The 8,730-nt window shown below is 43.8% G+C and overlaps 1 protein-coding gene across 2 annotated transcripts in view; it reads right to left on the bottom strand.

Moving 5' to 3' along the window:
* LOC126399933 (glucagon-like peptide 2 receptor) overlaps nucleotides 1-8,730 on the bottom strand; it is a 346,627-nt gene that overhangs the window by 318,433 nt on the left and 19,464 nt on the right. The window contains exon 1 of one of the 2 annotated variants that reach the window (XM_050060280.1): nucleotides 7,838-8,002. The exons of the other annotated variant lie outside the window; for it this stretch is intronic. The gene's annotated coding sequence lies outside the window, so the exon portion shown is untranslated. Of the gene's footprint in view, nucleotides 1-7,837; nucleotides 8,003-8,730 lie in introns of those variants that run through there. 2 annotated transcript variants of the gene reach the window in all.

The raw sequence follows: 8,730 nt of genomic DNA on the forward strand, positions 1-8,730 counted from the left end.
AGAAATATGATCTCGTTTCTTAGTTCCTGTTAGTACACGTGCTGCTGCATTCTGAATTAGCTGGAGAGTTTTTAAGGACTTACTAGAGCTACCTGATAATAGAGATTTACAGTAATCCAGCCTAGAAGTAACAAAAGCGTGGACCAATTTTTCTGCATCTTTTCGGGTGAGGATAGGCCTAATTTTCGCAATATTACGCAGATGAAAAAAATGCAGTCCATAAGGTTTGTTTTAAATGAGAATTAAAAGACAAATCTTGATCAAATATTACTCCGAGGTTTCTTACGGTAGTGCTAGAGGCCAGAGCAATGCCATCTAGAGAAACTTTGTCATCAGATAAAGAGTCTCTGAGTTGTTTGGGGCCAAGAACAATAACTTCAGTTTTGTCTGAATTTAACATCAGGAAATTGGTGCTCATCCAAGTTTTTATGTCTTTAAGGCAGTTATGGAGTTTAGTTAATTGATGACTTTCTTCTGGCTTCATCGATAAATACAACTGAGTATCATCCGCATAACAATGGAAATTTATAGAGTGATTTCTAATGATGTTACCTAAAGGAAGCATATATAGACAGTTAGCAGAGGCTAAGGCTATGCTATGTGGCTCCGCACCGGCTACAGGGGGCTGGCTAACTACTTTAGCTACTGAATGGTTTTCCATGGTGTGGAGCCGCGCTTCTAATTCACTAAGCCTACTCTACTCTACTCTACTCTACTCTACTCTACTCTACTCTACTCTACTCTACTCTACTATGCTCTACTCTATTCTGCTCTGCTGTACTCTACTATACTCTGCTCTATTCTATATTCTTCTCTACTCTGCTCTGTTCTACTCAGCTCTACTTTGCTCTACTCTGCTCTACTCTACTCTGCTCTGTTCTACTCTGCTCTACTTTGCACTACTCTGCTCTACTCTACTATACTCTGCTCTACTCTACTCTACTCTGCTCTACTCTGCTCTACTCTACTATGCTCTACTCTATTCTGCTCTGCTGTACTCTACTATACTCTGCTCTATTCTATAATCTGCTCTACTCTACTCTACTATGCTCCGCTCTACTCTACTCTGTTCTGCTCTACTCTGGTCTACTCTACTCTATTCTGCTCTGCTCTGCTCTACTCTACTATACTCTGCTCTACTCTACTCTGCTCTGCTATACTCTATACTCTGTTCTACTCAGCTCTACTTTGCTCTACTCTGCTCTACTCTACTATACTCTGCTCTACTCTGCTCTACTTTGCTCTACTTTGCTCTACTCTGTTCTACTCTGCTCTACTTTGCACTACTCTACTCTGCTCTATTATACTCTTCTCTACTTTACTCTGCTCTACTCTGCTCTACTCTATTCTGCTCTGCTCTGCTCTGCTTTGCTCTACTCTGTTCTACTCTGCTCTACTCTGCTATACTCTGCTCTACTCTACTCTACTCTACTATGCTCTACTCTATTCTGCTCTGCTGTACTCTACTATACTCTGCTCTATTCTATAATCTGCTCTACTCTACTCTACTATGCTCCGCTCTACTCTACTCTGTTCTGCTCTACTCTGGTCTACTCTACTCTATTCTGCTCTGCTCTGCTCTACTCTACTATACTCTGCTCTACTCTACTCTGCTCTGCTATACTCTATACTCTGTTCTACAAAGCTCTACTTTGCTCTACTCTGCTCTACTCTACTATACTCTGCTCTACTCTGCTCTACTTTGCTCTACTTTGCTCTACTCTGTTCTACTCTGCTCTACTTTGCACTACTCTACTCTGCTCTATTATACTCTTCTCTACTTTACTCTGCTCTACTCTGCTCTACTCTATTCTGCTCTGCTCTGCTCTGCTTTGCTCTACTCTGTTCTACTCTGCTCTACTCTGCTATACTCTGCTCTACTCTACTCTAATCTACTCTACTCTGCTCTACTCTATAATCTACTCTTCTCTACCCTACTCTACTTTACTCTGGTCTACTTTACTCTGCTCTACTCTATACTCTACTCTATTCTTCTCTGTTCTACTCTGCTCTACTTTACTCTGCTCTACTCTACTATATTCTCCTCTCCTCTCCTCTCCTCTCCACCCCTTCCAGTGAGAGTGTGTGTGTGAGAGCAGTGGTGGCGTTAGGCGTGTGAGTGACGCGGAGCTTTGAATGGTTTTCTGTCCTTGATTTTCGGATTTTCTCCTGTCTTCTTCATCTATCCTATGTGCATGATCAGGTAAGTTTTTTACTAAACTTTTCTCAAGTATTGGCAGAGTGATCAGTGGTTTGGTAAGGTGGTTTGTGGAGGAATGGCGTCCTCCGAGACGCCACCTCTGTCGATACGGCAGGGAGTGAGGATCGACCCACCGGATAGTAGTGTTTCGGTGGAGGAGGTTCTCCTGGCTGTAGGTGAGCAGGTAGAACATGACAACCTGTCTTTTGCTTCCAGAATGAACAAAGCAGTTGTTGTGTTTGTGAATGACGAGCCGCTTGTCCATCAGCTGGTGCAGAGCGGCGTGTTTATTAGGGATTTGTTTGTGCAAGTTTCTCCGCTGTCAGTCCCCTCTACACGGATCACCGTATCAGGTGTTCCACCCTTTATACCTAACGAGTCGTTAGAAAATGAGCTCCGGAGGTTCAGTAAGTTTGCCAGTGGATTTAAAACCATCAGTTTGGGATGTAAGGATCCCAAACTGAAACACGTGCAGTCTTTGAGGTGACGGTGTTCATGTTCCTGGACTTGCCCACACAAACTGTAGAGGTGTCGTTCAGAGTAAAGTAAGGTGATGGCTCTTACATGGTGTATGCCATCTTGGGACAGTTAAAATGTTTTGAGTGTGGAGATGTGGGACATAAACGCTTTGCGTGTCCGCATAAGCAGCAAGGTGTGGGCTCTTCCGTTGAAGCGGCAGGCGGCTCCGCTCGCGCAAACGCGGCAAGAGACACTGCTCGTGTAGATACGGCAGGCAGCTCCGCGCACACCGAGGCAGCAGCTGAACCCGGTGTTGTTCAAGATGAGCCCGTTACGAGCGTGGCGGTTAGTGCTACTGTTTCACTTTGTGATGATAATGTTGGGTCTAATGACAGTGAGGAGCAACAGGTTTCTGTAGCTGCAGAGAGCCTGATCAGCTCTCAGTCTGCAGGCTGTGTAAGACAGTCTGTGGAGGAAGCAGCTTGTGGTTCTGCAGACAGACCTCACACTGAGTCTGTGAACACCTATGAAGAGCAGGGTGTGATCAGTAGCCAGGTATCATGTGAGGGAGAGGAAGAGATGGAGTATGGGTCTGATTTGGAGTCAGTATCAGATACTGCATCTCTCTGTGAAGCAAACAGAAATATGGATTTATATTCTCTAGAGGACATAAATAATTTTCTGGATGCTACATACAAAAAGTCCTGTAATGTGAGTGATTTTTTCAGTAACAGACTAGTAACATAATAACATAATAATAATAGTAACATAAATTCATAAAATCTGTTAGCATGCTGCAGAGATTAGTAGGTTTTGACATGTTGGATGAAAAGAAATGCTTCCGCCTTAAAAAGCATGTCACAAACCTGACGAAAGAACAGGGAAAAGGTAAGAAAACAGGTAAGACAGGTAGGAAGAACAAAAAGTAAAATGATCATGTGTCACCATGGTTTTCCTTTATTTACTGTCTCTTGTTTGTTTCATTCTGTCTGTCTCTCCTCTCCGACCTTTTTATGCAGAGCCTTAAAGTAGGGTCTTTGAATATTAATGGTGGGAGGGACAGACATAAAAGGGCGTTCATTTCAGAGGTCTCCACTCAGAAGAGGCTTGATGTGCTATTTTTGCAGGAGACACATACAAGTCCAGCAGATGAGACAAATTGGAGTTTATGGTGGGAGGGCTCCTATATCCTCAGCCATGGCAGTAACATTAGTGCAGGTGTAGCTGTGTTGTTTAGAGCCACTGCAAATACTACCATTTTGTCCTTTGCTGAGGTGGTGAAGGGGTGGCTGTTAATTGTTAGGGCAGAAATAGGGGGCTCTGTTTTCTGTTTTATCAATGTATATGCTCCTAATCAAGGCCCTGAAAGAGTAGCTCTTTTTACCCTGCTGAACAATGAGTTAAGGAATTACCATCAGGAGCAGATGATCTTAGGTGGTGACTTTCACTGCACTATTTTTACTGCACAGGAGAAAGGGTCGAGTCTTGCTGGTCATTTAACAATAAGCTCCTCCAAGATGGGACCTTCTGTCAGAGTTTTGAGCCTTTTTGGCAGCAGTGGAAAAACAAAAATCACGAGTTTAGTTCCTTGAAGCTGTGGTGGGAGGTTGGGAAGGCACAGATTCATGTCTTCTGTCAACAATATACCTCCCATTCCACTGCTAAGATCAAGGCAACAGTCCAACAACTTGAAGCCAGTATTAGGAACATTGAGGAGGGGCTACGGAGGGACTCTGATTCCATTACTGGTGACCTACTACGGGAGAAGAAGCAGGAGTTACGTTCCTTCTTGAATGAGAGAGTGAAGGGAGCTCTTGTCAGGGCTTGCTTCGTCCAGCTTAAGGACATGGATGCTCCGACTTCTTTCTTTTTCAACCTGGAGAGGTCGGTGGCACAGAGGAAGCAAATGACTAGCCTTAAGCTTCCAGGAGGCAGAGTAACCACCAGCCCAGGCGAGATGAGGCACCATGCGATGGATTTTTATGCTGATCTCTTTGGGGCAGAGCCATGCAGCATGGAGTGCTGTGAGGAGCTCTTGGACAACCTTCCCCAACTCAGCTTGGATGAGAAAGTGGCTCTGGACTGTGATCTGACTCTGGAGGAGCTGACAGGCGCGAGAGGCTTTTGGTGATGTTTTTTGAGTTGGATTGGTTTATTGTATAATGGTGCACAATGTATGGTTAAGATGGGGGCCGGGCTGAGTCGACCAATCCCTGTGCAGTGAGGGATCAGACGAGGCTGTCCGATTTCAGGACAATTAGCCATCGAGCCCTTGCTGTGCAGATTGAGAGGTCGGCTCAGTGGTCTCTCCCTGCCTGGGTCCATAAACCCTGATCGTCCTCCTATTGCCTCTGCCTATGCTGATGATGTCAACGTTTTTGTCACAAGTCAGGAGGATGTTCAGTGTTTACAGGATAGCCTGTCCCTCTATGAAAGAGCCTCGTCTGCACAGGTGAACTGGGCTAAAAGTGAGGCTTTGTTGGTGGGACAGTGGAGGGATCAGGCAGTGCCCAATCTATCAGGAGGACTTGAGTGGGGGAGGGTAGGGCTTAAGGTGCTGGGAGTATTTTTGGACACTGAGGGTTTCCAAGCAAAGAACTGGGAGGGAGTGAAGGGAAAGGTGTGCGCTCGGTTGTCTAAATGGAAATGATTGCTGCCCCAATTGTCGAATAGGGGAAGAATTCTGGTTGCTAATAACTTGGTCGCCTCGACTCTTTGGCACAGACTCATTGCTCTGACACCACCAGCAGGCCTGATAGAGGATATTCAAAAAAACATCCTGGACTTCTTCTGGTCCGGTAAATACTGGGTCTGGGCAGCAGCCCTCTACCTGCCCGTGGCTGAAGGGGGGCAGGGGCTTATTAACATCCAGGCCAAAATCGCTGCATTTGGACTACAGACTGCACAGAGGCTACTTCTCAACTGTGGCCCCACCTGACTCAATACAGCTCATCTGCTGCTGAAGAGAGCTGGGCGTTTAGGGTATGATAAACAGCTTTTCCTGCTAGAGCCTAAAGGTATGGATACTGCTGGGCTTACACCTTTTTACAGTTCTGTGCTGCAGGTATGGCAGATTTTTAACACCACACGTGCCACCAGTGTGACTCCGGGAATGTGGGTGTTTGAGGAGCCTCTGTCTTTTAATAACTTTCTGAAGACTCAGACACTGCAGTCTGCCAGTCTGCGAGCCAGTCTCAGAGTGGCTGGCTGCACCAAACTGGGCCATCTGATGAGGATGACGGCAACATCAATGGATGCCCTGAGAGAGAGTAGCGGCATCACCTCTGTCAGGCTCATCAGCAGAGTGGTGGAGGAGGTCTGTGCTACCCTGCCACAGCCCCTCAGGGAGTTTGTGGAAGACCGGACTCTGTGTGGCCAGTGGAGTGAGGAGTCAGAGTACAGTTTCCCCACTCTGTTCATCTCCCCAGCTGTGGGGGGGGGTGGCAGGAGGGAGAGGGGCAGCTGTTGTCCTTCACAACACCTCACCTGGACACGTTTCAGGATGCGGGGAAGAAGGACATCTACCACACCCGTGTCAAGGTCCTGAATCTGCGGTTGTTGGATGGAGTGAGAGAATCGAGGTGGGCTGAGTTTTTTGGTCCAGATGATTCCCTGAAAGGCAGCTGGCAGTCCCTGTACAAGCTGCCTGTTGAAAAGTGGACAGCAGACCTCCAGTGGAGGATTGTACACGGTGCAATAGCTACGAACAGATACAGAGCGCACCTTGATCCGGAGCTGGGGGAGGGCTGTCACTTCTGTAATGTAACAGAGACTTTGGCACATTTATTTGTGGAGTGTTCACGGTTGTCAGCTTTGTTTGACCTTTTGAGAGGGTGGTTTTGGGGTTTTGGGGAGGTCTTTTCTTTTGCTCTGTTTATTTTTGGCCCTAGGTATTCAGTCAAAAAGACGTGTGTTCATGTAATGCTGAACTTCATCTCTGGTTCTGCTAAGTTGGCTATCTGGCTGACACTCAAGAACCAGCTTCAAGGTGCTGGCTGCTTGGAGCCAGTGCTGGTTTTAATGGAACTACTGAAAGCCCGATTGAGAGTTGAGCATTCATACTATAAGATGATGGACAATATGCTTCAATAATACATGGACTGTTGGGAGGGTTTTGTGCTCTGTGGGGGGTGATGAAGAGCTGGTTGTAAATTTCTGATCGCACAACATTTTTCTGTGTATAATGGTTAGATTTATGCTGTATTAGGTCCTGCAATGGTCTAATAAAGGGTTTTTGAAAACCAAAACTATATTCTGCTCTGCTCTGCTCTACTATACTCTGCTCTACTCTACTTTGCTCTTCTCTTCTCTGCTCTACTCTGCTCTGCTCTGCTATACTCTGCTCTACTCTGCTCTATTCTACTATACTCTTCTCCACTCTGCTCTGCTCTGCTCTATTCTGCTCCACTCTACTCTACTCTACTCTACTCTACTCTGCTCTGCTCTGCTCTGCTCCCTCAAAAATTGTATTGTTTTATTGACCACAAAACATTTGTCTTTGAATTTGTAATTCCCACCATAAGGCATACATTTGAGGAAATATGATGCAACCTTAAAAACAGAATAATGGTCACTACCGAAACAGGACAGTCACTACCAAAACACTGGGTGTTTTGTAAAAAATAAAGTATATTGAGTTATCAGCTAAAGTATTATGATGCTAATCAGTGACATTTATGTTCTGTTTCATCAATTATTAACTCTGAAATCAATCTTATCAGCGTTATGCATTTTACAAAGAAAGATTGCATTTAGATTTTGAAGATATAATTCTATAATTTGAACTTCGAAACTTGTTACAATATTAATTTTTATAGATTTAATTGTGAAAACCTTCAGTAAAAATTTGTAAAAATTTAAATCTTTAGACAAGGGAAGGAACAAGCATAACAGGTTGATATATATTTTTTTGTATAAAATAATACTATATGTTTCGGTAGTGACAAATTTTGGGAGAGGAAAAACATTCCACACAAACAGTCTGAAAATACAACATAAAAATTTACAGTCATTTTACTAGATATGTGACCTTTACATATGGTACAATATATATAGGGACAAAGTTTTGGAAATAAAACATACAAAATTTAAAAATATTTCCAGCCTAACTTTATACACATTCGGTAGAATGCCCCATATATGAGATAATCATATTGATTTACTCAGCCTCACTGAAACCTGGCTGTGTCAAGATGAATATGTTAGTCTAAATGAATCCACTCCTTCCAGTCATAATAATACCCACATTCCTTGAGGCAGCGGTTGAGGAGGGGGAGTTACAGCGATTTTTAACTCTAGTCTGTTAATCAGCCCTAAACCTAAACTAGATTATAATTCATTTGAAAGCCTTGTTCTTAGTCTTTTGCATCCGACCTGGAAAACCTCACAGTCACTTTTATTTGTTATAATGTACCTTGCTCCTGGCCCGTATTCTGAATACTCAGAGTTTTATCCAGTTTAGTTCTTAAATCAGATAAAGTTATTATTGTAAGCGATTTTAACATTCATGTTGACGCTGATAATGACTCCCTGGCTACCGTGTTTATCTCATTATTAGACTCCATTGGCTTCAGTCAGGGTGTACATGAACCCACTCACTGTTTTAACCATACCCTCGATCTAGTTCTGACATGGAATTGAAATTGATAACCTAACAGTCTTTCCACAGAATCCCTCGCTATTGGATCATTATTTGATTACTTTTGATTTCTTTTTACTCAATTACACGCCACTCAGCAAAAGTTACTATACTAGATGTTTATCAGATAGTGCTGTCGCAAAATTTAAGGAAATGATTCCATCTTCGTTAAATTTACTACTATGTCCTTCAGTAACAGAGGTTTCCCATACCGACTTTAAACTCTCTCAAATTGATCATCTTGTCGATAGCACAGTAGACTCGCTGCGAACAACACTCTACTCCGTACCACCTCTTAAAAAGAAGTTAACAAAGCAAAGAAAGTTCACTCCTTGGTATAACTCTCAAACCCGTAAGTTAAAACAAATATCGCGAAAATTTGAAAGGAATTGGCGATTAACCAAACTGGAAGAATCTCGTTTAGTCTGGACAG

Source organism: Epinephelus moara, chromosome 13 (assembly GCF_006386435.1).
Source record: "Epinephelus moara isolate mb chromosome 13, YSFRI_EMoa_1.0, whole genome shotgun sequence".
In the NCBI taxonomy this organism is placed as follows: Eukaryota; Metazoa; Chordata; class Actinopteri; order Perciformes; family Serranidae; genus Epinephelus; species Epinephelus moara.